This window comes from Geospiza fortis, unplaced genomic scaffold (assembly GCF_000277835.1).
Source record: "Geospiza fortis unplaced genomic scaffold, GeoFor_1.0 scaffold161, whole genome shotgun sequence".
Lineage (NCBI taxonomy): Eukaryota > Metazoa > Chordata > Aves > Passeriformes > Thraupidae > Geospiza > Geospiza fortis.
The window spans coordinates 2,854,725-2,877,892 of NW_005054375.1; positions in this window are offsets into that span (position 1 = coordinate 2,854,725).

Here is a 23,168-nt window from a genome sequence, read left to right on the forward strand (position 1 = left end):
GGGAAAGAGCTTACACAATCCTTTATAAAACTGGGAATGCCAAATTTTCAAAAGTAAACAGAAGCAAAATATAGTTTTCTTGGGTAAATATTTATTTGGTTTGGAAGAGGTATCTTTCAGCATCCAGTAAAGAACCACGTTCTGGCAAATACAATCCTTTGCTTGTATTGATTTATATCATGAAGCCTGAGAACAGATTTAAAAATGACTTGATGCAGTTGACTGAAATAAGTAAGTTGCAACTGGTACTACAAATATTGGTGGAACTCAGAAAAATGAAATAACACTGAGGAATCATAAATATGTCATTCAGCCAAGGATGGATATTTCTGGAATTGCGTTGAGTAGGGATTGCTTCATCGTAAAGCAAAATGGTTCCTTTTGGAACACTGCCCAGACTTACCTAACTCTATTAACTCCAAGCAGATATTGCTGCATAAATGTCAAGGCAAAATGAGCAATGGTAGACTAGACAGGCCTCTGAGACAACTGTTTTAAATAAGAAGTGTTTCCACACCGCCACCAAATCTGACTTAAGAGAGAAAATTAGATACTAGGATATCACAAGAAAAAATTTTCATAAATAAATGTTTGATCAGAAGCATTGTCTTGTGTGATTTATAAAAAGGAGCAAGATTGTTCTCCCAAAAATGGACATTCCAATGTGTTTTCCAAAACATGCAAATCCAATTTAAAATACTAGAAATGTTTTGGAATTTGAATGTCTCCTTTTAAAGTAACTTATGATATCTTTTTAAAAGAGAGAAAAAATATGGTAAATATGATTTTCATTTAGGATTTTTTTGTGTTAAGTCTGATGGAACGTATCATTCAATTGCAAGGTACTTTGGATAGACTTTGCTGAAAAAATCATTATTCTAATACATACCTTCTAATAATGGAAATCTTTCACACCAATTCCTTCCACAGGGTTTTCCTCAGGTGATGTTTAATGTAGTTTTAGTTATCATAAGAAAAGCAGTGTTCTAGCTGGACTTCATCTCTGTTCCACTCCATATTCAGGACTGATACAAATATACAGTGTAAGTTACTCTTGCTTCAGATGCTTCCACTGATGCAAAACTACACTTTTTATTCAGGTACAGGAATACAAATCTATGCTTTTCAACACATTTTGGTTTAATAAGGATTTTAACATAATTTCTCCTATTTCTCATTTATTGTCATGGTTTAACCCCATCCGGACACAAAATACCTTGCAGCCCCTTGTTTACTCCCCCACCAGCAGGATCAGGGAAACAACTGAAAGAGTAAAAGCTGGAAAACTTGTGGGTTGAGATAAAGACAGCTCAGTAGGAAAAGAAATAGCTACGCACAAAAGCAAAGCAAAACAAGATATTCAGTCATGGCTTCCCATGGGCTGACAGGTGTTCAGCCATCTCCAGGAAAGCCAGGATCCAACTGTGTAACAGTGACTTGGAAAGACAAAACACCACGACTCCAAAAGTGTTCCGCTTTCCTCCTTCTTTCCATAACTTTATATGCTGAGCATGATGGTCTGGAATATCCCTTTGGTCGTTGGGGATCACCTGTCCCAGCTGTGTCTCCTTCCAGTTTCCCACCAGTGTGGCAGTAAAAAGAGCAGGAAAGGCCTTGGCTTGGTGCAAGCCCTGCTCAGCAGCAACAAAACTATCTCAAATTATCAACCCTGTGTATCATGTGTATTAGCACAAATCCAAAACTCACCCCGATGCCAGCCACTGAGAAGAAAATTAAGTCTACCCCAGCCAAAACCAGCACCTTTGTCACATAGAAAAAGTAGTTCCATGAAAAGGATGAATAGTAAAAGTAAACAAACAAAATTTCTGTTCAATTATTCTTAGCTATGTTTTCTTTTCACCTTTTTTCTTAATTTCAAATGAAGGTTGGAATACACACACACAAAAAAAAACCAAACAAACAAAAAAAACCAACAACAAAACCAAATCTTTCTATTATTGTGTGCATGTATACCTAATTTTTATCTTTTTTTGGTGTGATATGTACTCTATTACTATGAAAGACAGAAACTTCCTTCAATCTTTATAAACTTATGTAAAGTGGCAGATCTATATTTTTATATCACACTCCACACCTATTGCAAATATGGAAAATTAACCACTTAAATTGATTCATTAAATATAATATTCTGAAGTTTAGAAAGTACTGAGATGGATATTTTTAGGATTGATTTATTAAACGTGTCATACATTTCCATGATACATAGACTGAATCTTTAGCACCTTAATCTAAAATACAAAGGACACATCAAAAGGAGAGAACATACTTTATAACTATTCATGTGTGTGAAGAAAAATTATTTGTGAAAGTATTTCTTCATGAGACAGGAGACTGTTCTAAGAATAGAGGAAAAAGGTTTATCAGAGCAGAAGCAAAGGTCTGAATGTGAAAGTTGAAAACTACCATAAAACTTCTGAGAATTAGAAAAAAGTAAAAGATGTGAGAAAACATTGCATGCAAGGAAAATAAATGCAAAAAGAATAGAGGGACAGTTTGATTTATGTCCCTGATGATCAAAAACCTTGCAAGGCAAGAAACCAATTTAATGAATGGTGTAGGACTCACAAAGAGAAAATTCACATATAACAGTAACTAATGATAAAACCCTTCTGAAAGAGGAAAAGTTGGTATTCAAGGGGAAACTGAAGGCAATGTTGTTTTCTTTTAAATTGAATCTTAAACTGAAGACATTTTCCAGCAGCAATCCCTAACTTATGTTTCAGCTTAGCTATAAACTACAGCATTTCTGGCCGATTTGTTTGGTAATCAATAAGTACAAACCACAAATAAGTAAATCCACTGAACTGCCAGACATTGTTGCTACTAACCACTACTTGCACACTGTGTTTTGCCATATACCCACAGGTCATTGACTCAAATAGAAGCTTTCATCAAAACTTGGACATTCTGATCATGTTGAAGAATTTCCAAGTATTTTACCATTGCTGAAACATTTCCCAAAACCCCACTTTAAATAGTCTTGTCTAAAACTACTTATAACTCATTCTCCAAGATATAGAAAGGAGTTTTGTTGATCTCTGGGAATAGAACTCTTCTGCAAGCATGGAAAACAAGGCTTTTTTTCCTGACTAGTAGCTCTGTCTGGTTTCACCAGGAGCTTTACATGACTAATTGTCTCATCACCAGTCACACCAGTAGCCAAGAGCACAAACCAATGAAAGGAACTCTGTCACATTATTTTCTCTGTCAAACAGTGCATGCCAGGGTACGATAATAAGATACAGTGAGAAGTTACACTACTCAGATAACAATTAAATTATATCTCTGCAACTTAGGAAAAAATAATAAAATAAAATAAATAAGTAACAAAAGTAACAAAAGTAACAACAGTAAGTGGTTTGTAACTACAAAATAGGTCTACTGACTTCAAAGCTGAGGAGGAGCCAGATGTGGATTCCAGTGAGACATCTGGATCTAGTGACCCTAACCCATGGTACTCCACCAGCAGTAAAAGGTGAGGGATAATAGTGGGTGACTTCTTGCAGCAAGGCACAGAGGAACTGTCTGCCAGCCTGACCTGCTGTCTAAAGTTTGCTGCTTATGGGTGCCTGGATCCAAGATGTTGCAGAGGGACTGCTGAAGTGTGTCCATCACTCTGAATATTATCCCCAGAAGTTCTCTCTTGTGGGCACCAACGGAAAAATCGGGAGAGTACCCATAGTGACTGCAGAGCTCTAGGGGCCTAGGTGGTGTTCTCAATCCTGAGGCTAAAGTGGCAAAGCTGATACTGTATGCCAACAGCTGTTAGCAGAGCTGTTACCAGAAGTAGGGTTTAGTTTTTATGACTCCAGAAATTATTTATGAATGAGCATCTGCTCAGGATAAAAATCATTTTGTGGCACATGAAGCACAAGGAGGTCATCAGGAGTAGTCATCTTGGCATCACTGGGGGAAGTCATAACTGACCAACCTGAGAAACTTCAACAATGAAATTCCTTGGTGAATATCAGGAGAGCAGTGGATTTATTTATATTGAGTTTATGTAAGAAATTTGGCACTGTCTCGAAGAAGATCTTCATAGAAAGCCTGTTGATGTATGGACTGGCCAAGAAGACAGTGAGGTGGATTGGAAATTAATGGTAAGGCCTAGAGAGTGATGTTCAGTGGCACTAAATCCAGTTGGAGGCCATAAATAAGCAATATAGACCATAGTTCAATCTGGTTCAACATCTTCCTAAATGATCTGGGTGAGGGCCAGAGTGCACCTGCAGTATGTTTGCTGCAGACCTAAACTGGGAGGAGTAGATGATATGTCAGAGGGCTGTGCTGCCATCCAGAGGGACCTTGACAGACTGGAGAAATGAGCTGGGCTGCTGGGAACCTCATGCCATTCAACACAGGGAAGTGCAGAGTCCCAAACCTGGGAAGAAAAGAACCCATACACCAGTACATGCTGGAGGCCAACCAGCTGGAAAGCAATTTTGCACTCCTTTAAACTCTCCTGACTGTTAGTTTTTGTATCTCAGAAAAAGAGTATCAAGTAAATTTTAGAAGTACCAAGTCCAATACACATATTGAGTTCTAAATATCATGTGTGGGGGTCTCTCAATGGCAGTTATAGTGCCCCAGTAGATCTGTGATTATTTGTAATGCAAAATAGTTTTATTGTTCAGTATTTGAGAAGCAAGCCTGTAGGCTTGAGAAGTGGCTTGCAGAATTTCTATAGAACTATACACACTACTTTCTTCTGAGTGCTGTCAGCACTCAGTTGCCATGCTTGGGTAACCCAAATCTAAACGAGAAGGTCCTTCAATGATCTTGAAAGTGTGACCTGCCAGGCTCTTTTCTGCCTGTTCTATCTCTGTCAGTAACAGATGAAGACAATACACAGACAGGAAACATTAGTGTATCTCGTTTCTTTGGCCTAAGGAAGAGATCTGATACCCTTTGGACCTCGTTCCTATGTCTGAGTAAGTAAATCTTTATCACTGTGGGCTGTGTCTTCAGTACTGCGCTTGCAAATGTAGTATCTGATTGCTGAATTTCTCTGCAGAAATCTCATTCAGATCCTTCCTTATGATTCATTTCTGCATACTCACAGTTATAGAATTGCTGTAATTATTCAGGGTGGGCTCTAGGATTTCTGGGGACAGGTGTCACTGTTCAACTACCCTCATCCACTCTAGTGGTTACATTGTGAAGAGCCGTGGGAAAATGTGCCAGTTATTCCAGACCCACAGACAAATCTGCATTGAAATGCTCTCACTGCCTCTGTGTGCAACCTCCCCCAAGTTTCCAGTTTTCAAAAGCCGAGTTTTTGATAACTGCTACTTCCAAGAAATTTTATCACAATCTTCCTCTTCAGTTAAGCTTTGCACTTAACAACTTTCACGTAACTGCAATCTGAAAATTGTAACACATCTACTCTAATTCAGTTTATGAATGTTTTTCAATGCTTGGCATAACTTATGTCTTCCTAGAGGCAGCAATCCTCTTTTTAATTTTTCTTTTTTTTTAATCTAAACTAGGATTTTTACCCCAGAACTAAGACATTTTACTGTAAGAGAGAAAAAGCACTGTCTTTTTTACCCCTTTCCCCTCAGTCTAGCTATGGTGTCACTTGTGTCTGCCTAGAGTGACAACAAATTCACTTCATCATACAGTAAGGGTAGCTGCCTATCTCTATGTTGTGCTATCAGGCTCTGTTAGAGACTTGGAATTTGATCCAGTTTTCTGACTAAAAGCACCTGGTGTCATTTTAGGTGTCCTGTCACCTTCATTTACTGGTCTAGAAATATAATACTATCTAAAAAATAATATTTTGTGGGTGTTCTGTGTCACAAACAGCAGCTACATGCACATGTCTAAGATATTTTGTAGCTTTCAAAATATCAATTGATATGTGTATTTAGGGAACAAGATACTGCCCAATGAGTCATACTCATGACATGACAGGGGATCTCACTCATGGAATTTTCCTTTATGGGACCCCTTGAAATTCTCGATTTCTTTTCAAGTATGGTTACACACCACCTCATCTTCAGTAAGACAAAATTTAAAATTACTAGCTTTGCTTTGCTGGTATTAGTGTGTAATTCTAAGAAATGCACACCTAACTCCACAGAGTTTTAATTTATTTTTTAAAAAATATTTTTATACTGTTTCCTCCCAACTCATTGAATTGAATATGACAGTGACAAGCTGGTACATGTTTTAATCTGTACTTGTTTGCAAAATGCTCGAAACTAAAATTCTAAACTTTTCTGTTCTTTTCAGATATTATTTGCTTCAGTATAGCGCTTCAAGGAAAAAACCCACCCACAAACAAGCAATAATAGAAAAGCCCAAATAAACACACCATCTCCTCTATTTTGTATGTATAGTAAAAATAAGCGTGTATTAGTTCTGATTTGTATGTTTAGTTCTGATATCCTTCAGTAAAGATCTTTTTGGAAGGTAAAAATGAAATTGGGAAGTAGGCATGTTGCAGTTAATAAAAACAAAGTCACCCTATTCTGCTAAAGGCTGATGTCTGACTTGTTGCTCATGGATTGCATGTATACAATCTCATTTCAGTACCACTCAAAATATCTCTACTGTTCACTTATCCTTTTAATTGCTAAAATGACCTTCATTTTGCTGGTTTTGTATACATTATTCACTTCAGCTGGTTTCCTCATTTGAGTTGGTTTTGAAGGTAGGGAGCATGTTCTCTCTCTCACGCGTCTGACACTCTCAATGCTTAAGCAGGAGAAGTTTATTCTTGAAAATAGTATACATATACACAAATTTTAAAATATTTTTCTTCACTGCATATTTTTTTGCTGTTTTGTGAGGTTGTTCAAAGTCACTCTGTCTCCCCTTAAATTTTTATGACATTTGTCATATGAAACGAATTTCTTGATATTCAGTAGATTAATGAAGTCTAGTTTTCTATTAACTTTTCTTTGATTCTCTGCCTGTTCTCTTTCTATGCACAGCCACAACACAGCACAAGACATGAGCCAAGGCTAATCCAGGCTGCAAGTCTGTGACTGACAAACATTGAAAATGAACTAATCTTGCCCATGTTGGTTCTCATCTTGTTTTATGGCTGAAGAGTTTTGCACTAATTCTTACCCACAGATGCCTGTCATTCTAAAATATATATTAGCATATTTTTAATCCAATTAACAGAAATTCTAGACTGAGCAAGACCTTTATTAGTCATGTCTTTCACTTTCAGATCTTTCCCTGAGGGCTAAGAAATACAAATAATGTCAGCTTTCTCCAAACACCAGCAGATATTGATGCAAAGGCATTCACAGAGTTTCTGAACCACCTCCTCCAGCTTCATGCTATCTAAATATTGCAAGGTTATTTTGTGACATAGATGGTAAAAAAAGTCAATTCCCTTATTTCCATGATAAATCACAGTTATTTAAGCAACGATTACATCTAGCTTTAAAGACTGCAAAAGTTAGCTTTTGGCATTTTCAACAAGGCTTTGTCAATCAGAACTGGCTTAGGTGAGAACTCTTCCATGTAAAACAAATCTATACATAATAATAAGAAGAAGAAAAGAAAGAAATATTAATAATTTTATAAATAAGCCAGCTGTTAAAATCTTTCCTAGATATCAGTCTTTTAACCATAATTCTTCTTCTCAGAGCTATCTGTCTATCTGCTATAAGTGTCTAGTGCCTCAAGAACGAAGCATCCATACTTCTTCCTTGATATGGGAGCTCTCGCACAGCTATTACAAGAGGGCAATACCCACCAAAGCTCCCACATATGGGCTGAATGAGGGACCTTCTGTATGTTAACTGTGATGTCTGAGTCCATCAGCATGTATATATATAAATATATATCTGTTCTTCCTCCCCTGTATGGCCCGGGATGTTGAAACCCTACTGTGTCCTGTAAACTTACAGCAGGCAATTTCCAGACTGTCTCAATGGGAGTTTGGTCAATGGCTGAAAGTTCTGACTGAAAGGGATGCCACACAATGTCTGAAAGCCTTTATACTTGAATTGAACAAATGCAAATAACAGTGGATCAGGAAAGAGCACTCACTGGTTTTGGAGCTCCATAGGACACCTGGGGTTTTTTGTATATGGGGTTTTTTTTATCCCTCCGACTGCAGAATTACCTTATATCTTTTCTACACTCACCCATGGAGCATGACAATGATGAAATCATATCACTGAGATGCTGGCCTGGAGCCAGTGAGACTTATAACTAAAATCCAGAAAATAATAGGAGCAGGAAGTACAAAGGGGAAATGTTTTGTAGAATATAAGAACCAGATAATAATTTTATTCCTGGTTGAGCACTAGGCTTGGTTCTCTCAATTCTTACCTAGGCCAAACACTGAACCTGCAGTATGTGGAAGAGGAATAGGCACTTTGTTTGAGTGTAAAGATGATTGGAGAAATTTGCAGATCTTTTTCTATAAAGATCTCTGTAAAGAGCTCTACCCAAGATACAAGAAAATTTTTATCAGAACTGAATGTCCCAGGCACCATGGTGGGGATGTTTCCATCAATATGATGGAGAGAAACCCCTCTATCTGCAAGAAGGCAGTGAGAGATGAAGAAATGTGTTTTGAAGGGGGAAAGGGGCGTTGTGGGCAGAGGTTCATGGAGAGCTGCGCTGTGGAATGAAATGAAGACAAAAGTGTGAAAATAACCAAGTGGGATGGACTTCACAGAGTGTATGAGGATGGTGTCAGATAGAGCTGTCACTTCATAGAAGTCACAGTAACACTCCCAGTAAATTTATTTTGGGAGTGTTCAGGGGTCCTTTCTTGCACAGCTTCATGCAGTGATTCTGCTCATTATGTACATTAATGTTGATAAGAAAACTGGTACCTAGGTGTTAGATTATGTGATAAAAGTCTGATCCCTGTACACACTGGGGCATAAAGGGTACCCCCAGTCACATGTGGGATTATGGATCCTCAGCAAGGCTAGGCTACCAGATCTAACAGCTCCTAACACTGAATCTGCAGCTGACTCTTATATGTCCAATTATTAATTTAATTTCAGCAACTGCTGATGCATGAGACCTACTTTTAGGAATAGCAAGGACGATAGGATAAAGCATTATCACAAATACTGCAAGTAATTAGACATCTCATAATCTCAGATTTTGATAAAATTTTGTAGAGTATTAACCTCTAACATTAACGCTTTATCTTTGAAACCATTGTCAATCCAAAAGACATTTTAGCCAGCACTGGAAAGAGCAAATGGACACTACTGACTGCCTATAAAGCCATTAAAAAAAAAAAAATTGCTGCCCTCCTCCTGTATATAATGTATTGATGGTTTTAAAGTGGATTTACTGAGGCTAAACCATTGTCTCACAAACCTGTAAATGTCTCATGAATCTGGCTTTCAGAAGGCACTGATTGCTCCTTCCAAGGCTACAATAAGGTAACAGAAAGAAGTGTACTGCCCTGCTTGTGCCAGTTCTACCTCTGACACCTGACTTCACCAGTCCTTCTACATCCTGAAATTAGTTGTAGGCTGTTGTTCATCTCACCTTGGTCAAAAACAAGTACAAGCTGTGATGCATGACCTGAACTGTGAAGGCGTGTCAGTCTAAGCTGAGTGTTAGCAGCATCCCACAACTTGGCAAAGAACCTGCTAAAATGTTGAAGAATAGACAAATGATGCTTTTTATTATGGCAATACTAATTGCAATTGGTAGAAGTAGAGCATGATGAGCAACGCAAAAAATTAATTAGAAGGTGCTATTTGCCAGATTTACTTTCTTCTCCAGAGTTCCCTTTTCCCATCCTCCCATTTTCTCAACCTTGTGAAGTTTTTCAAGGACACTGACATATGGGGCCCATTTTGAAAGACTGTGTGTCAAAGCTAAAAGCATAAATGAAATAAGAATTCTGTCAAGTAAATCTTCCAGCTCTGCCAAGGCAGTTGGAAAGCCTCTTGTGGACATTTCTGAATGCTCCAGCATGAAGAAGCAGTTTTGTGGAGCACACAGATAAGATCATGAGATTTCTAAAGCTATAGTCTGTGATATTAGGCAATTAAATTTGCTAAAAGCTGACAGTTTCACAAGCTATGAATAAGAAATTCCACTTGCCCACACTGCCACAATATCTGAACAGCCTGTTCTATATATTTCTTGAGTCCTTTGTACTACCAGATGCCATACATAAATTATTTTTTTAAAAAATGCATTCTTTTTATAGAGGTGTTTCCCATATTCTGAGTTAATTGCAACACAGCATTCATCATTTATTTAGAACTTGGTTTAATGTGTTTCCATGCTTTTTATGTATATTGGTTGCAGATTTTTTTAAGGTGTGATAAAGTCTAGGAATATTTTCTTTCTTCATCATGTTAACTTTAGTGCTTTTATTTCGGTATGTATGCAATTAACATGAGATTTAACATATTTTCTTATGCAATGGTTATAACAGACAATGCATATATCAGCAGAACTAAAATAAGTTTCTGCAAAAAGATCTCATAAAATAATAGCATGATATGGTAAAAATATTCAAAGGTATTGGAAATTAGATGTACTTACCAACCTTTTATTTAAATGCTCTTCAAAGGAGGATCCTGTAGCTTAAGAGATGATATATTTTTTAATATCTTCCCTTGACTCATTTAACCAGATTTTTTGCTCTTATACAAAGGTTTAATTTTACTCTTCCTGTGTTGACGTAATATACATTTTCCACCATGCTGCCTAAATTGAGTTAATAGAAATTATATTAATCTGTTTTAAGTATAACATTTTTGCCTTTCAACAGCTTTTCCTACAAAAGTATTTATTTTCCCATATAGCACAATTTAATAATTTGATATATGTTAATTGTAGCTTCTCCAATTAATTTCTTGGCAGGAATGTGATTTAAGTTAGCAGCATCCATTTTCACTTTATATCTGTGCCATTAGTATAGAATTAATTCAAGAAAAAGCTGTAGACAATGCACAAGTATTTGTATAAAAACAGTTACAATTTTCTAGCATTCACACTCATAGAGCTATTTCAATGTAATTTTCCTAGAATACTAAAACCAATATTAATAAATTAAATAGCATAAAAAGTTTCAAGTTTTATAAGGATGGAAGTTTAATAGAAAATATTAGTATAATATTTAGTATACTATTTATTCGTTTGCAGTTAATGATTTGGTAAATCATGGAAAAGGAGACATTTTTTTCTTATTTAGGTGATTATATATTTTTACATTTAAGAAACTAAAATGATAGCATTAAAATAATACTGTAACTTATTTTTACGGTTAAGGCCTTGAAAGCTTTTAACTTGACTCCATTTAATGTCTTTTGCTTATTTTTTCCCATGACTTTGACATGCAGTCTGAATTCCTAATAAGGCAATATAACCCAACCAGTAGAACAGAAATACTAAATACAAATAATACTGAGATCTGGTGACTGAACCAACCACTATTTTTGGAGAAAGGAACCAAGTTCAGTGTTGTCCAGTGACAGAATGAGAGGAAATGGCCTGAAACAAAAATAAATATTCTGAATGTAAGCAAAATAAATAAACTGAAATAAACACAGCAGCTCCACCTGAACATCAGGAAACTCTTTTTGACTGTGAGAGTGATCAAGACATGGCACAGATTACCCAAGAAGACTGTGAAAGTTGTAGACATCCAAAGATTTTGGGGTATCAAAAGGTATCTGGACATGACTGTAGGGAGAATTGTAAGGAGGCACAGTATGTAATCTTATGCCCCAATGAGTTGCAGCTGGGGCCAATTAAGAACAAGTGGCATACACACCTGTAACCAATTAAGAACAAGTGGCATAAAAGGGTGGAGTCAGAAGACTGCAAGAACAAGGAGAAGACTGCTGCAAGAAGCAGGAGAAAGCTGCTGCGAGGACAAGAAGCGTCCCAGAGAGGGCTGCTGTGAGGACCAGCAGAGTCCCAGGAGAAGATGGTGAGTTCCCCTGGAGGGGATGAATAATCCCAGAAGAGGATAGACCCCAGGAGAGGGTTGGAGAATCCCTGGAGAGGATGGACTCTGAAGCCTGTGGACATGCCAAGGCTCTGTAGCAATTTAGCAGCAATATCCTTCATTGGATTGCTGCTGGATTAGCTGCAGATGCTTCTGGCTGTGTGCTTCAGAAAAAGTCCCTGGAGGGGATGGACACTGTAATATATGTGTGGTTGTAATGTTTACTGTGATGTAGAAGTATTGCTGCAAAGTGTATAGGGCAACCGTGACCCACTGGGATGGAGTGGGGGAGGTGGTGTTGGTGAAGCTGAGAGTGGCAGGGGGGAGGGGCCACGGGGGGGGGGACCAAGAAGAGATAGATGCTGCTGTAATGTAACTGTTATAATGTATTACTGTAACGTGTAAGTATTGTTGTAAATGCGTTTAATACAACACATGACTGCGACCTGCTGTTTGGTAGCCTTGCTTGGGCTGGGTGGTTGCACAGCTCGACCTCCAGGGATGCCTGTCAAACTCAGCTGTTCTGTGAATCTGGATGTTCATAGGACACTTTCTTCAAGTGAGATGCAGCATTAGCTTGAATTTGGAGATCGGTGCCCTCAGACCCTACTTTTCTTACTCTAAAACTGCCTCAAATATTTTTCTAAAGAAGACAAACTGAATAGAAGTAATTTGTAATGGATAAATCTAATTTAAGAAGTCATTGTGTCTGTCATCAGTTTTGAGGACAGAAAAGGATAAGGTAAAAGCCAAGTGGCCTCTTCTACTTGCAGAGTGCCACATCTCTGTTAAAACCTGCATTTCAAAAAGACTAAAATAGTATTGACAAAAAAACACTTAATACCAATATTAAGGCAAAAATTTTTGTGTCTAGTTTTACTGGCTTTTTTGTCCCTTCTTTTTTCTCCCATGGTAAAGCTGAAGGTTTCAATATTTTGTTGCATAGCCAAGGGAATTGAAGGCTTTTTGAAGGTATAGGATGCTTCATAAATTCTTAGCCTAAAAATCAGTTCCATGTTTCTGTGAGCAACTCAGTAAGGAGGGGGCTAGGATGAATCAGTCACAGCCACTTACGTGACTTTCTGTCCTTCAGCATTTTGCAAACTGAGGTAGGTCTTAAAACCATCCATCAGCTGACATATCCCAAATGTCTCAGTGCTTCCAGGTACTTATCCACTTGCCTTTGCTTTATTATTCATAATCCTAGCTTTACTGCTTCCTCTTGCTCTCTTTCCTTGTCAGAAATTTCCCGCTAACAATGCAAACATATTGCTGTAGTTTCTTGCCTTTCTCCAAAACATTTAATGATTATTTCTATATTTAAAAGTTTTAAATAATCATTTATAAAACCTTTTGTTTAGCTGAAATCAATTTCATTTGATCTACTTTGTTTATGTCAAGCTCACAGCATTTACATTTTCCATGCAAAAGTCATACTTTGGCTTTTTTTTTTTTTATATATATTCAAAGACCTTGGAAAGGAATGAAGAACTCCTCAATCAAAAGTTTTCAGGAAAAAAAGTATGATGTAGGATACGCCATGCCATGCCTGACACAATGGGTCTGGAGTCAATCTGTAGAGGTTCAATTCTACACATTTGTGCACATCTTTTATTCAGCCTTTTGTTATACTAAGGACTGGGTGACACAGTAAGCTGTTAAGTTGGCCTTTTCATGCTTATATGAGATGTGAACAAAATCCTTTCTAAATAACTGCAAGAAAAGTAGAGAAACTAAATAGAAGTTCCAGTGCATGACAGAGGAGAGTGAGGTTTTTTGAAGCAATGGGGGAGACAATGTTATTAACAGAATTCTGTTTAAATAAAAGGCATTGACAAAGATTGTGTCTCTATCAGTGGGAACAATGGGAAATCTCCACAAGGGGGGAAGCTAATCAGAATTCCCTGCTAATCATAGACTCTATGAAAAAAAATGTAGCACAGACATTTCAGATGATGTGCTAATATGAAGTAATATTAAACCCATAGGTTAAAGGGAAAAAAAAGAGGTGTTGAATTAGCGCATAGTGGTCCTCTAGAGCTGGGTGAAATGACAGTGAGTGAAGCCTCTGAATTCAGTTTTATCCAACTTGAAACTTAGACTGCCCATACAACATTCATTTACTCCCTTGGAGCCTTTATGCCTTATAAGTCAGGCACATCATTTGACATAAGAGCTGTAGCAGTATTAGCTCCCTTTTTTCCTGGTTATAATGACTAGAATATGTGTTAATTGGTGTTAGAGTTTTATTTAAGCTTCACATATTTTAAGATGTCAGTAGAGCCAGTAGTGTTCAAACAAACCCATTATTTTAGAATAATTACCTTCTGTGGTCTCCTATTTGAGATAAAACAGAAGAGAGCACAGCAGGTTATTTTGGGTTTGCAGTGCTTATGTTAAACAATTAGCTGTTATTGTTGATTGCCCCCTTAGAAATAGTCAGGTACTGTTATCTTATGACACATTTCTACAGTTGTTTTCATGTAGAATATACTCCCATGGCTTTACACCTTGGATAGAGAAAACCTGTTTTTCTGCCTGCTCCAATAATATTCCTGTTTCAGACTGCCATAGAGCTGCAACGTGTGCCAGTACTTGATGTTGTGATGAGCTCTGGAGCACAGTTTGTGCATGCCTTCAGGAGCTGGAAGGTGTAGACATGTAGAGTCAAGAGCCAAAAAGTCTCTCCTGAAAGCTCTTGTATGACTGAGGCTTCTGGTGCCATAAGGTACCATGTACATGAAATTGTGGAAATGTTTTCCAAACCTCTCTTTTGTTACCACTGAAGAGCAGTAAATCTTCACTAAATCATCACAAAATCCTATGGCTCTGTCTAGAAGCTCTTAAATGGCAAAAAAAAAAAAAGAGAAAAGCTATATATTCACTGAAATTGTGGTTATATATTCAAATAACAAAACAGCTCAGGATGCCTTGCACATAAAATCAAGTAATTATGTTTATTTGAGGTGGAGAAGGGAAATCTGAAGATTCCTTTGAAAATTTCTGTATACTAAAGATTTTTCATCATTCTGTGATAATCTTGGGCCTCCTGTGAGGACACCTGTCCCCCACAAAGTAACAGACTATATTGTCCTTATATATGTGGAGACACTAATAGAGTTTTAGTTACAGAATTACCAATAATGAAATAAGACCTTTATCTTCATCAATTTCTGCCTCTGATGTGGTCACCATTATTGTTTTTAATGCAGAAACCTTTATGTTTATAAATATATAAATTTTTTTTCCTTATTATTTCATATATCCACAGGAATTTCTGTGGCAGTAACTACCATAGTATCTGACTCTATCACATTTAATTACAGATAGATCAACTATTACTTTCAGTGAAAATCTTGAAAGTCAAGAAAATTTCCCATTAAAAATTTTAATTTTTAAAATGTATTTTGAACAAAATAATTGCTTATTAAAAACAGTTGGTAACTACTTTTTTCCTGAAAATAAATGCTGAAAAAGAAAACACTTTCAGACTTCAGATTCTCGACACATATCCTAAAAAAAAAATCTATATATAAAAAATCAAAAGGGTTAAAATAGTGAAATTTTAAAAAATCCCAACTGGGTCTAGGCTGGTTCTCCTTTCACTTTTGCTCAGAGTCACAGAAGAAGGTCTGGTAACAGCAAAATTGATTTCCAGGTAAATCTGAATGGAGACTTTATTTTGCTACTGTTTTTAATTTTGAATGCTGACCTCAGTAAGAATAACATCTACTCTTAGCAGCAGTTTCAAGTGGTGCTTTCCAGGAGTGAAAGCCTTACACTCTTAACCAATGACATATGACACACCTTATTGAAAGACATTTCTTTTTCTTGTTTGCTTGCTTTCAGCATTTTAACACTCCACATCTCTGACAGTTTATGTTGACTTTAGTTCTGCCATGTATTGTCAGAGGAAGACAAACTGTTAGAAGTAGAAGATAGATTTCTTCCTCAGATAAGGAGAAAAAAGAGAAAGTAAGAGCAGAAAGATGAAATGTGGAATTTGCATTTAAATGTTTACTATTTGACAAATCAAAATCACCTTTTTCTTGACTTCTGCCATTTTCCTTCAGTTAAGATTGAAAGGTTTCTTCTTATTCCCTGCCTCAGGTTACTTGTATAGATTTTTTTTTTTAATGATTGGTAGAATCATTTAATACCACTTAATTTATTTGCTTTGGAAAAAAGAAAAACAAAACAAAAAACCAAAAAGGAATAGAACACATTCTTTTACTAAAAGAGAAAAGCCATTCCAATGTTATGCCAATTTATTATGCTTTATTACTTTCCCAGCATTTTAATCTCTATTATTATGAAAACTAGCACACCTCTACATTTTCTTCTGGGTGATTGAGTCAATTACAATCTCTCTTCTGACCTCACTTGTGGAAGCTGTAACATTCTTTCCTAGTGATTACTCTTACGAGATAAAGAACTTCAGTTAAAAATCAAGAGCAGAGGGACAAAATAGCAAACACAAACTTTGATTACTAAAGAACTCAAGCTGAAAAGTTTAGAATTTCACGGTCATTTAGAACAGCTTTGGTTCTGTCATAAAACAATTGCTCAGTAAATTTGAAACTATTTTTCTCTTAATATGGATCACATAATAGGTTAGTTGTGGTTTATTTCCTCTTTCTATTTCAAAATGACATTTTTAAAAACATTTGCATATTTTGAAAACAGATGTCATGCTCCCTCTCTGTCAGTTTCTCTCTTTTTCTGTCACAATAAATATTTTATAGTCACATAAGATATTATTGTATTTCCTGGTGTGTTACTGTCACTGCTGGAGTTATTTTCATTTGTCCTTATAAACTCTGCTTGTAAAGTCAAAACAACTGAGAAAAACTCTTATTAATACCCCAGCATCTTTACCAATTTTAGTATGAAACTAGTTTTAAAGTTTGATTAAGAATCCATCTAACTACTTATGGTAGGATTGTTCACTTAAAGTGGTTATTTTTGAGCCAATGTGTGAAAGTTCCATTTTCTAGCCCAGGGCTACCACATATATCTAGCTGAAGCCAGAAAGCAGGACACTTACTTATGCCTTTAGTTATTTCAAGATTGATGATTCATCCATTTGTGTAAAAAAACTGGAAAGAAGAAAAGTCTGTTTTCATTTTGTGTTGGTCCACCAAGAAGTGACTTCTGAGAAATCAAAATGCCACCAAGTAATGCAATGGTGTTACAGCTGACTAGTATGAATAATAGCATTTTTAAAATATTATTTCCAAAAGGCTAATATTTCACAAGTAATTTCCACAGGAGTTCATGTTGTCACATAGTGAACTCTAAAATCCATTCTACAAGTGGAAACACACCAGTGATTTCCAGGAGTGGTAGGTCAGTCACCACCCTTCATGATAATTCCTTGACCAAGTAATGACTTGTGTACACATTCTTCTTGCTCATAAAAACTAACAGTTTAGCTCTCCAAACAACAACAGGACTTTTTTCTAGCTTTGTTCCATATCTCCATGTCAAGAAAATGTCTCCTTTGTTCCATATTTGAATTTAACTTGGAATACTATGGAGCATTACAATCCTCTCTGTACTGTGAAAACATTATCCTTTTCTCTTTTTAACAGACATAAAAAGAAAATAAAATGCTAGCATTATTGTTACTGTAGCCAACATGCACCTCATCTGTTTCCCTAAAATTTCTCTAGTTTATTGAGTATTTGAAAGACTTTTAATTTGGTTTAATTGATGCCTTGGAATAGCTACCCAGAACAGAGGCTAGACAGAGAATAAAGTAGATATTTATTAAAGGCCTTCAACAGATTCACCTGGGCAGTGCAAAAACCTCACAAGGGCTACACCAAGGATGGACAATGGTCACGAGTTTTCCAGACAGATATAAGTTTGGTCTATTTGCATATCAGGGGTTAATTGTCCAGTTACACCTTCAGGTAATGAGGTCATATTCCCACAGTTTGCTCTTCCCCGCATTCACTTTTGTTTATACTTTTCAGATCCTGAGGCCGAGGATGTCCTTGGTTCTCAGGCTTAGAAGGGTTGTTTAGTCTGACCAAACTGTGAAGAGGGCTTACTAACTCTCTGTGGAGTTCAGTTATACACTAATGCAGTACAGGATCTGAAAAATAAAAAGCTAAAAACTTAAGGTGTCATTCTCAAATTTTAGGCTTGTAGTAATACCTCAGAACACCTGGATTCCATGTTTGTGATCTCTCTTCCCTCCAATTCTTTTAAACACAGAAAAATTATAAAATAGCATGTATGTGTCTGTCCTGCCCTTTAATAAGCTGGCTACCACAAAACCATCACTAAAAAGAACTTCTGTGATTATATTGATCTATATCAAGCTATTATAAGTTAATATGGCAGTCAATTTCATAGTCTCAGACAATATTATTCAGTAATGAACAACAAAACCAAGGAGATGTGGACATTTCTACAACAGCAAAACCCAGAAGGTATATCACAGGTTACTTCAAATTTGTAATTTGTGCATCAACTTTATCACCAATATAACAGCATATATCCTCATGTGTATGCAGCATGGGAAGTTCCCAGAGACAGAGGCTCAACTTTGAATAAAAATTTAGTCCTTTTTCAAATCATTGATATGCAACATGATATAGGACATCACCACTTTGGGCAGTCAATATATGCTGTTAATTTTTATTTTACACCTGTCAGGATGTTTTTTTATTCTTTCAGGCTTATTTTGTATATCCACCTTTTCAGAATACAAGTTGTCATTACAATTCCTTGATTTTGCACTTTTAGTGGTATCTGAGGGTAACTCTGGTTTCTAGGCTACCCAGCTGTACTTCAGAGAGGCCAGCTGTACTTTTCAAGTTTCCAGTTCTCAGGCCTAGTCCTGGGCTCACAGCTTCCAGGCTGGGAGATGACTCCTCTGTCACAGTTTTTCAGTTTACAGTTCCTTCTGTCCAGTACATTTGTCCTTCTAACAGGCTAAATTTAAGGCTGTTTACATCCATATTATTTCACATATTTAGTGACACCTTCCTATAAGTACATCATTGACCTTCAGTTCAACATTTTAATTAGCATTTTTCACTTCCATGACCTAACATGCAACCTTAGAAAGTCTTGGCAAATAGTGCAAAAAACCTATTATTTGAAAATGTAGATCCAAATTTAGTTTCCAAACAGTATAATTTATGGCTTTTTTCATACTGAAACCTAATTTTAAAAATAAAGCATTTAAGAACATATTCTAAGAGTTTTTAGTACCTTGTTGTGCAAAAGAGTAATGTGATTCATTTAGTGTATTCCTTCCTGATATTTGAAGGGTAGGAGGTTGATTACTTGTTTAATGGGTCTTCAATCATTCTGCATAGAAAACTTGAAGACATGTTCAGTTTCTTGCTATATTAATGTCTTTCATATGCATCTACTGCTTGTTCTGCATACAATTCCTCCCCGTTCCTTTCAAAAAATTCTGGGTAAACAGGAATTGTTGAGTATATACAGCCTGTAGCATATTAAGAGAAAAATCCCTTGCACTGGATGTGGGTGAAAATGTTCCTCAGAATACCTGAATAATAAGTTTTCTATATGCTATATTCTTGTACAAGTGCATGCCAGTTTATAACTTCAAATTTGGTGGAACAATGACTCATGCCAATGATTGATCTATATTCTTCTCTAACATGTATTAATGATAAGAAATGTGATAAATGACAACACAATATGCTATTCTTTTTCTAATTTGATGACAGAAAACTAGGTTGGGATTATAGCCACAGCCAGAAAAAAAATTTGCATTTGGGACATGGAGAAAAATCTGTCTGGATTAGCAGCAGGGTTAGGATGAGGGAAAGCCTCTACTTTTAAATGTCTACACCTTTCAGCATCTGAGGTTTTATGAGGACTGTTTGGACCAGTAAGTCTCCAGCTTGTCTCCAAACAGCATGAATGGTTGTAATGTATTTGTTATGAACGGAGCTCAGAGAAGCAGGCTGCCAGAGTATCCATGCCCAAGGATTTTGAATTATGAAGTCAAGAAAGATGCTGGAATGTCTTCTGATGTCTACTGATACACCGACACCAGGTTCACCTCAAAGACCATGAAGCTGGGACAATGTCAGACAAGGACAGAAAGAAGACACCACAATCAGTGACAATTAATCAATCCTGTGAATTAGAAAGAACAAGAACTTGAATTTAGCTCTCATAAGGGAGTGATTTTACCATTTTCAGCTATTGCTCTCTGGAATTCCTGTCCAGGTTTGACCAGAAATTCTATTCCTGTAAAGAAAACCTATTAGGAGTGTCAAGCAGACATGCTTGTTGTCAGCAGCTTTCTTTTGAAAAGACAACACAATCTGAAAAGAGACATTTCTGTTTTCAAATATCAATAAACTCCCTGCAACTTTCCCCCAAACAAAAAGGAGCATGCAAAATTACAGGGAATGAATGCTCAAGATGGCAGTGTAGTTTTCTTTTCTGAAGAATTTTTCCCCTAGTAGTCAGAGAGAATGATGTGGAACATATTTCTCACAAGGTCTACCTGATAATTATACTGCATCCATAACAGTACACACAAATTGTACTGCATTATTCATGTGAAAAGCACATTTCTTGTCTTGCAGAGTACTAACATTTATTTAAAAATACTATTATTTCAATTATTTATCTCCTGTTGTTGTGCTTCATCCTCATTAGTCCACAGAAATAAATCCAAGGACTGTCAGTGACAGTAGCAACACAGCAGCTGAAGAACCAGGAGGTTCATTTTTGATTCAAAAGTATCATGTCAAACTACTGAATCAATGGAAGAAAAAAAGTCCATATTTTCATTAATGTCCCTGTTGAACAGAAGGTGCCTTGGAAGTGAAATTATCTGGCTAGAATTTGACACAAACCTGTGAGTAGACATTTCATTCAGGATTTAAGATCACTAACTAATCTTTTTGCTGCTGAGTCTGGCCCTAATCTTGTATTCTAGGGATGATGAGGAAGACTGTTACTCTGCATGTCCTCTCTGGGCAAGTTTTCTTACACTCTGTAGTTGCCTAAGAAGTTAATAGCATGTTGTGCTCTGTCCCAGAGCTGATGCAGAAATTTAACTCTTAGTCACTTGGATCAGAATCCTATCTGCAGTAATTCAGCACATTTTAATTGCACTCAAGCAACATTTTATGAGCTATTGATCCAACATGGTATGGCTGGGGGGCAAGAAAGAGTGTTCACACAGAATTAGCGTCTTTATGCTACACATTGGTGGTCTGAGCTAAATAGATTTATTTATTCTTCTTCTCTATAATACATTTTGCTCTCTGACATTTTCACACGTGGACTACACTGAGAAACTTCAGCTAGCCCACCGATGGAGAATTTTGCAAGCTTTGATTTCTGCCTGCTATGAAGTAAATAATAAGGTCATAACCTGATTCTTATCAGTCTCTTTCTTAAGAGATAAAAACCCCACACATTTCCTATCTCATTCATAAAAATATATATATTGGAAATTCCCACAAAAAATATCAAAAATATTCTTGCATTTGCAGAAAGAAAAAGATAAAGAAAGCAAAACCTAGCAATGGGAGTAGCATGAAAGACCAATGAACACTTTCTCTGATATTTTGCCCTTTAGAGTTACTTGATTAAAAACTAAGCAAAACTTTAAAATTTTATTGCTGTAGTTGATCCTTGTTTAATTAGAGCATGAATTCCAAAATGACTGAAGATGATAGTGAGACCATAAGATGTGTTATTTCATGATATAGTTAGGGATAATTACAAATTTTGTTCCCTTAAAGTTGATTCTACCCTGGAAGAAGACTGAGAATGGCATATTTGTTGCATCTGCCATGTAATTATGGCTATAACAAATTGCTTGTTTTATGAGTGATGTTTTTAAAAGCTATTTGTACCAAGTTAGACAACATTTCTGAAAACTAGATGTTTTTAATAAGAGCTGGAAATGCTCTCAATGAGAAAGGTTCACTACATTAGTATTTTGTCTTGTATCAAATGTACTATTTAAAGCAAATCTCTTGGATTTTACACTCATCTTTTTTTAGTACACATCACAGAGTAGATTCAGAATGCACTATTTGGATTTCCTTGGGATGCAAGTAAATCAGATGTTTTCCAACAGCCCACATAGAGCAACTCCACTACTCCCATCTATTAAGAGAAGACTAGAAACAGCAGTAGTAAAACACTGTAATTCTGATAACATGAATGTCATGTCATTAGCAGTAACATTTTGCTCTCCAGACAGTTTTATTGGTTGGCACTAATTTTCCTCATTGCCAGATCAGAAGTAAAGCAGACATGCAATTTCTTAATGGACCAGTCTAACTTCAAGGAAAGAATAATTGTGTCTTTTATATGAATACATGTAAGTTTTAGCTATGACCATCTCCCAGTAACAAAATGGGAAATGCTGATCACTTTTTTTCTCTTTATCAGAAATTTGTATATTTGAATAATAGAGTACTTTGAAATAACTCCCCAGGTTCACTCTAGTGGACTAACCCCCTTTCATATAATTTCACATTATTTCCCAAAAAAAACCCCAAAATCAAAAACAAACCAATAAGAATAGTGGTGTTGCTATTTCTGGAAGAAATTATTTCTGCTTCTGTATTCATCATTCAAACATGTTCGTGTACTTTCCAAATTCCTGAAATGTTCCATGCTGATTATGTGTACAAGCATTTTAGGCATTTCTTTTTTTTTTTTTTTTTCTTTTTTTGGAGAAGAGAATAGATTGTGTTGGGTTGAGTTGGTCTGGGGCTTTTGTTTGCCTTTCTCTTTTTGGTAATTTTTATTTTTCCTGATTTTTATTCTGATATTCTGATTGCTTCATGAATATTCTTTTCTCTCTGTCATTATGAAAATATACCTGAAGTCACCAGTCACTGTCAAAAACTGGCATGTCTTTATTTTTGAAAATACTGTTGCTGAGTCGTTTATACTGCTGAGCACAAATGCATCCATCCTTTTGTGCAAACCTTTTATCACTCACACAGTTTCATACAAAGCCTGGCTAATCCTATAATGTATCTTCTAGTGCTAAATCTAACCTCCTCAAGTTGTAAAAATAATAGTGTTTACTTCTTTTGTAGAATGACGCTTGAAACAGTTTGTTATCTTTAAGAAATTAGGTTTTCCAAAATACTTATTTTGTTATTACTTACAAGAACTAGAGGTCTATTTTTCAGTAATCAAATGCTATTCACACAGAACTGACTTTGAAGTGTTTGAGAGAAAGATAATTGTA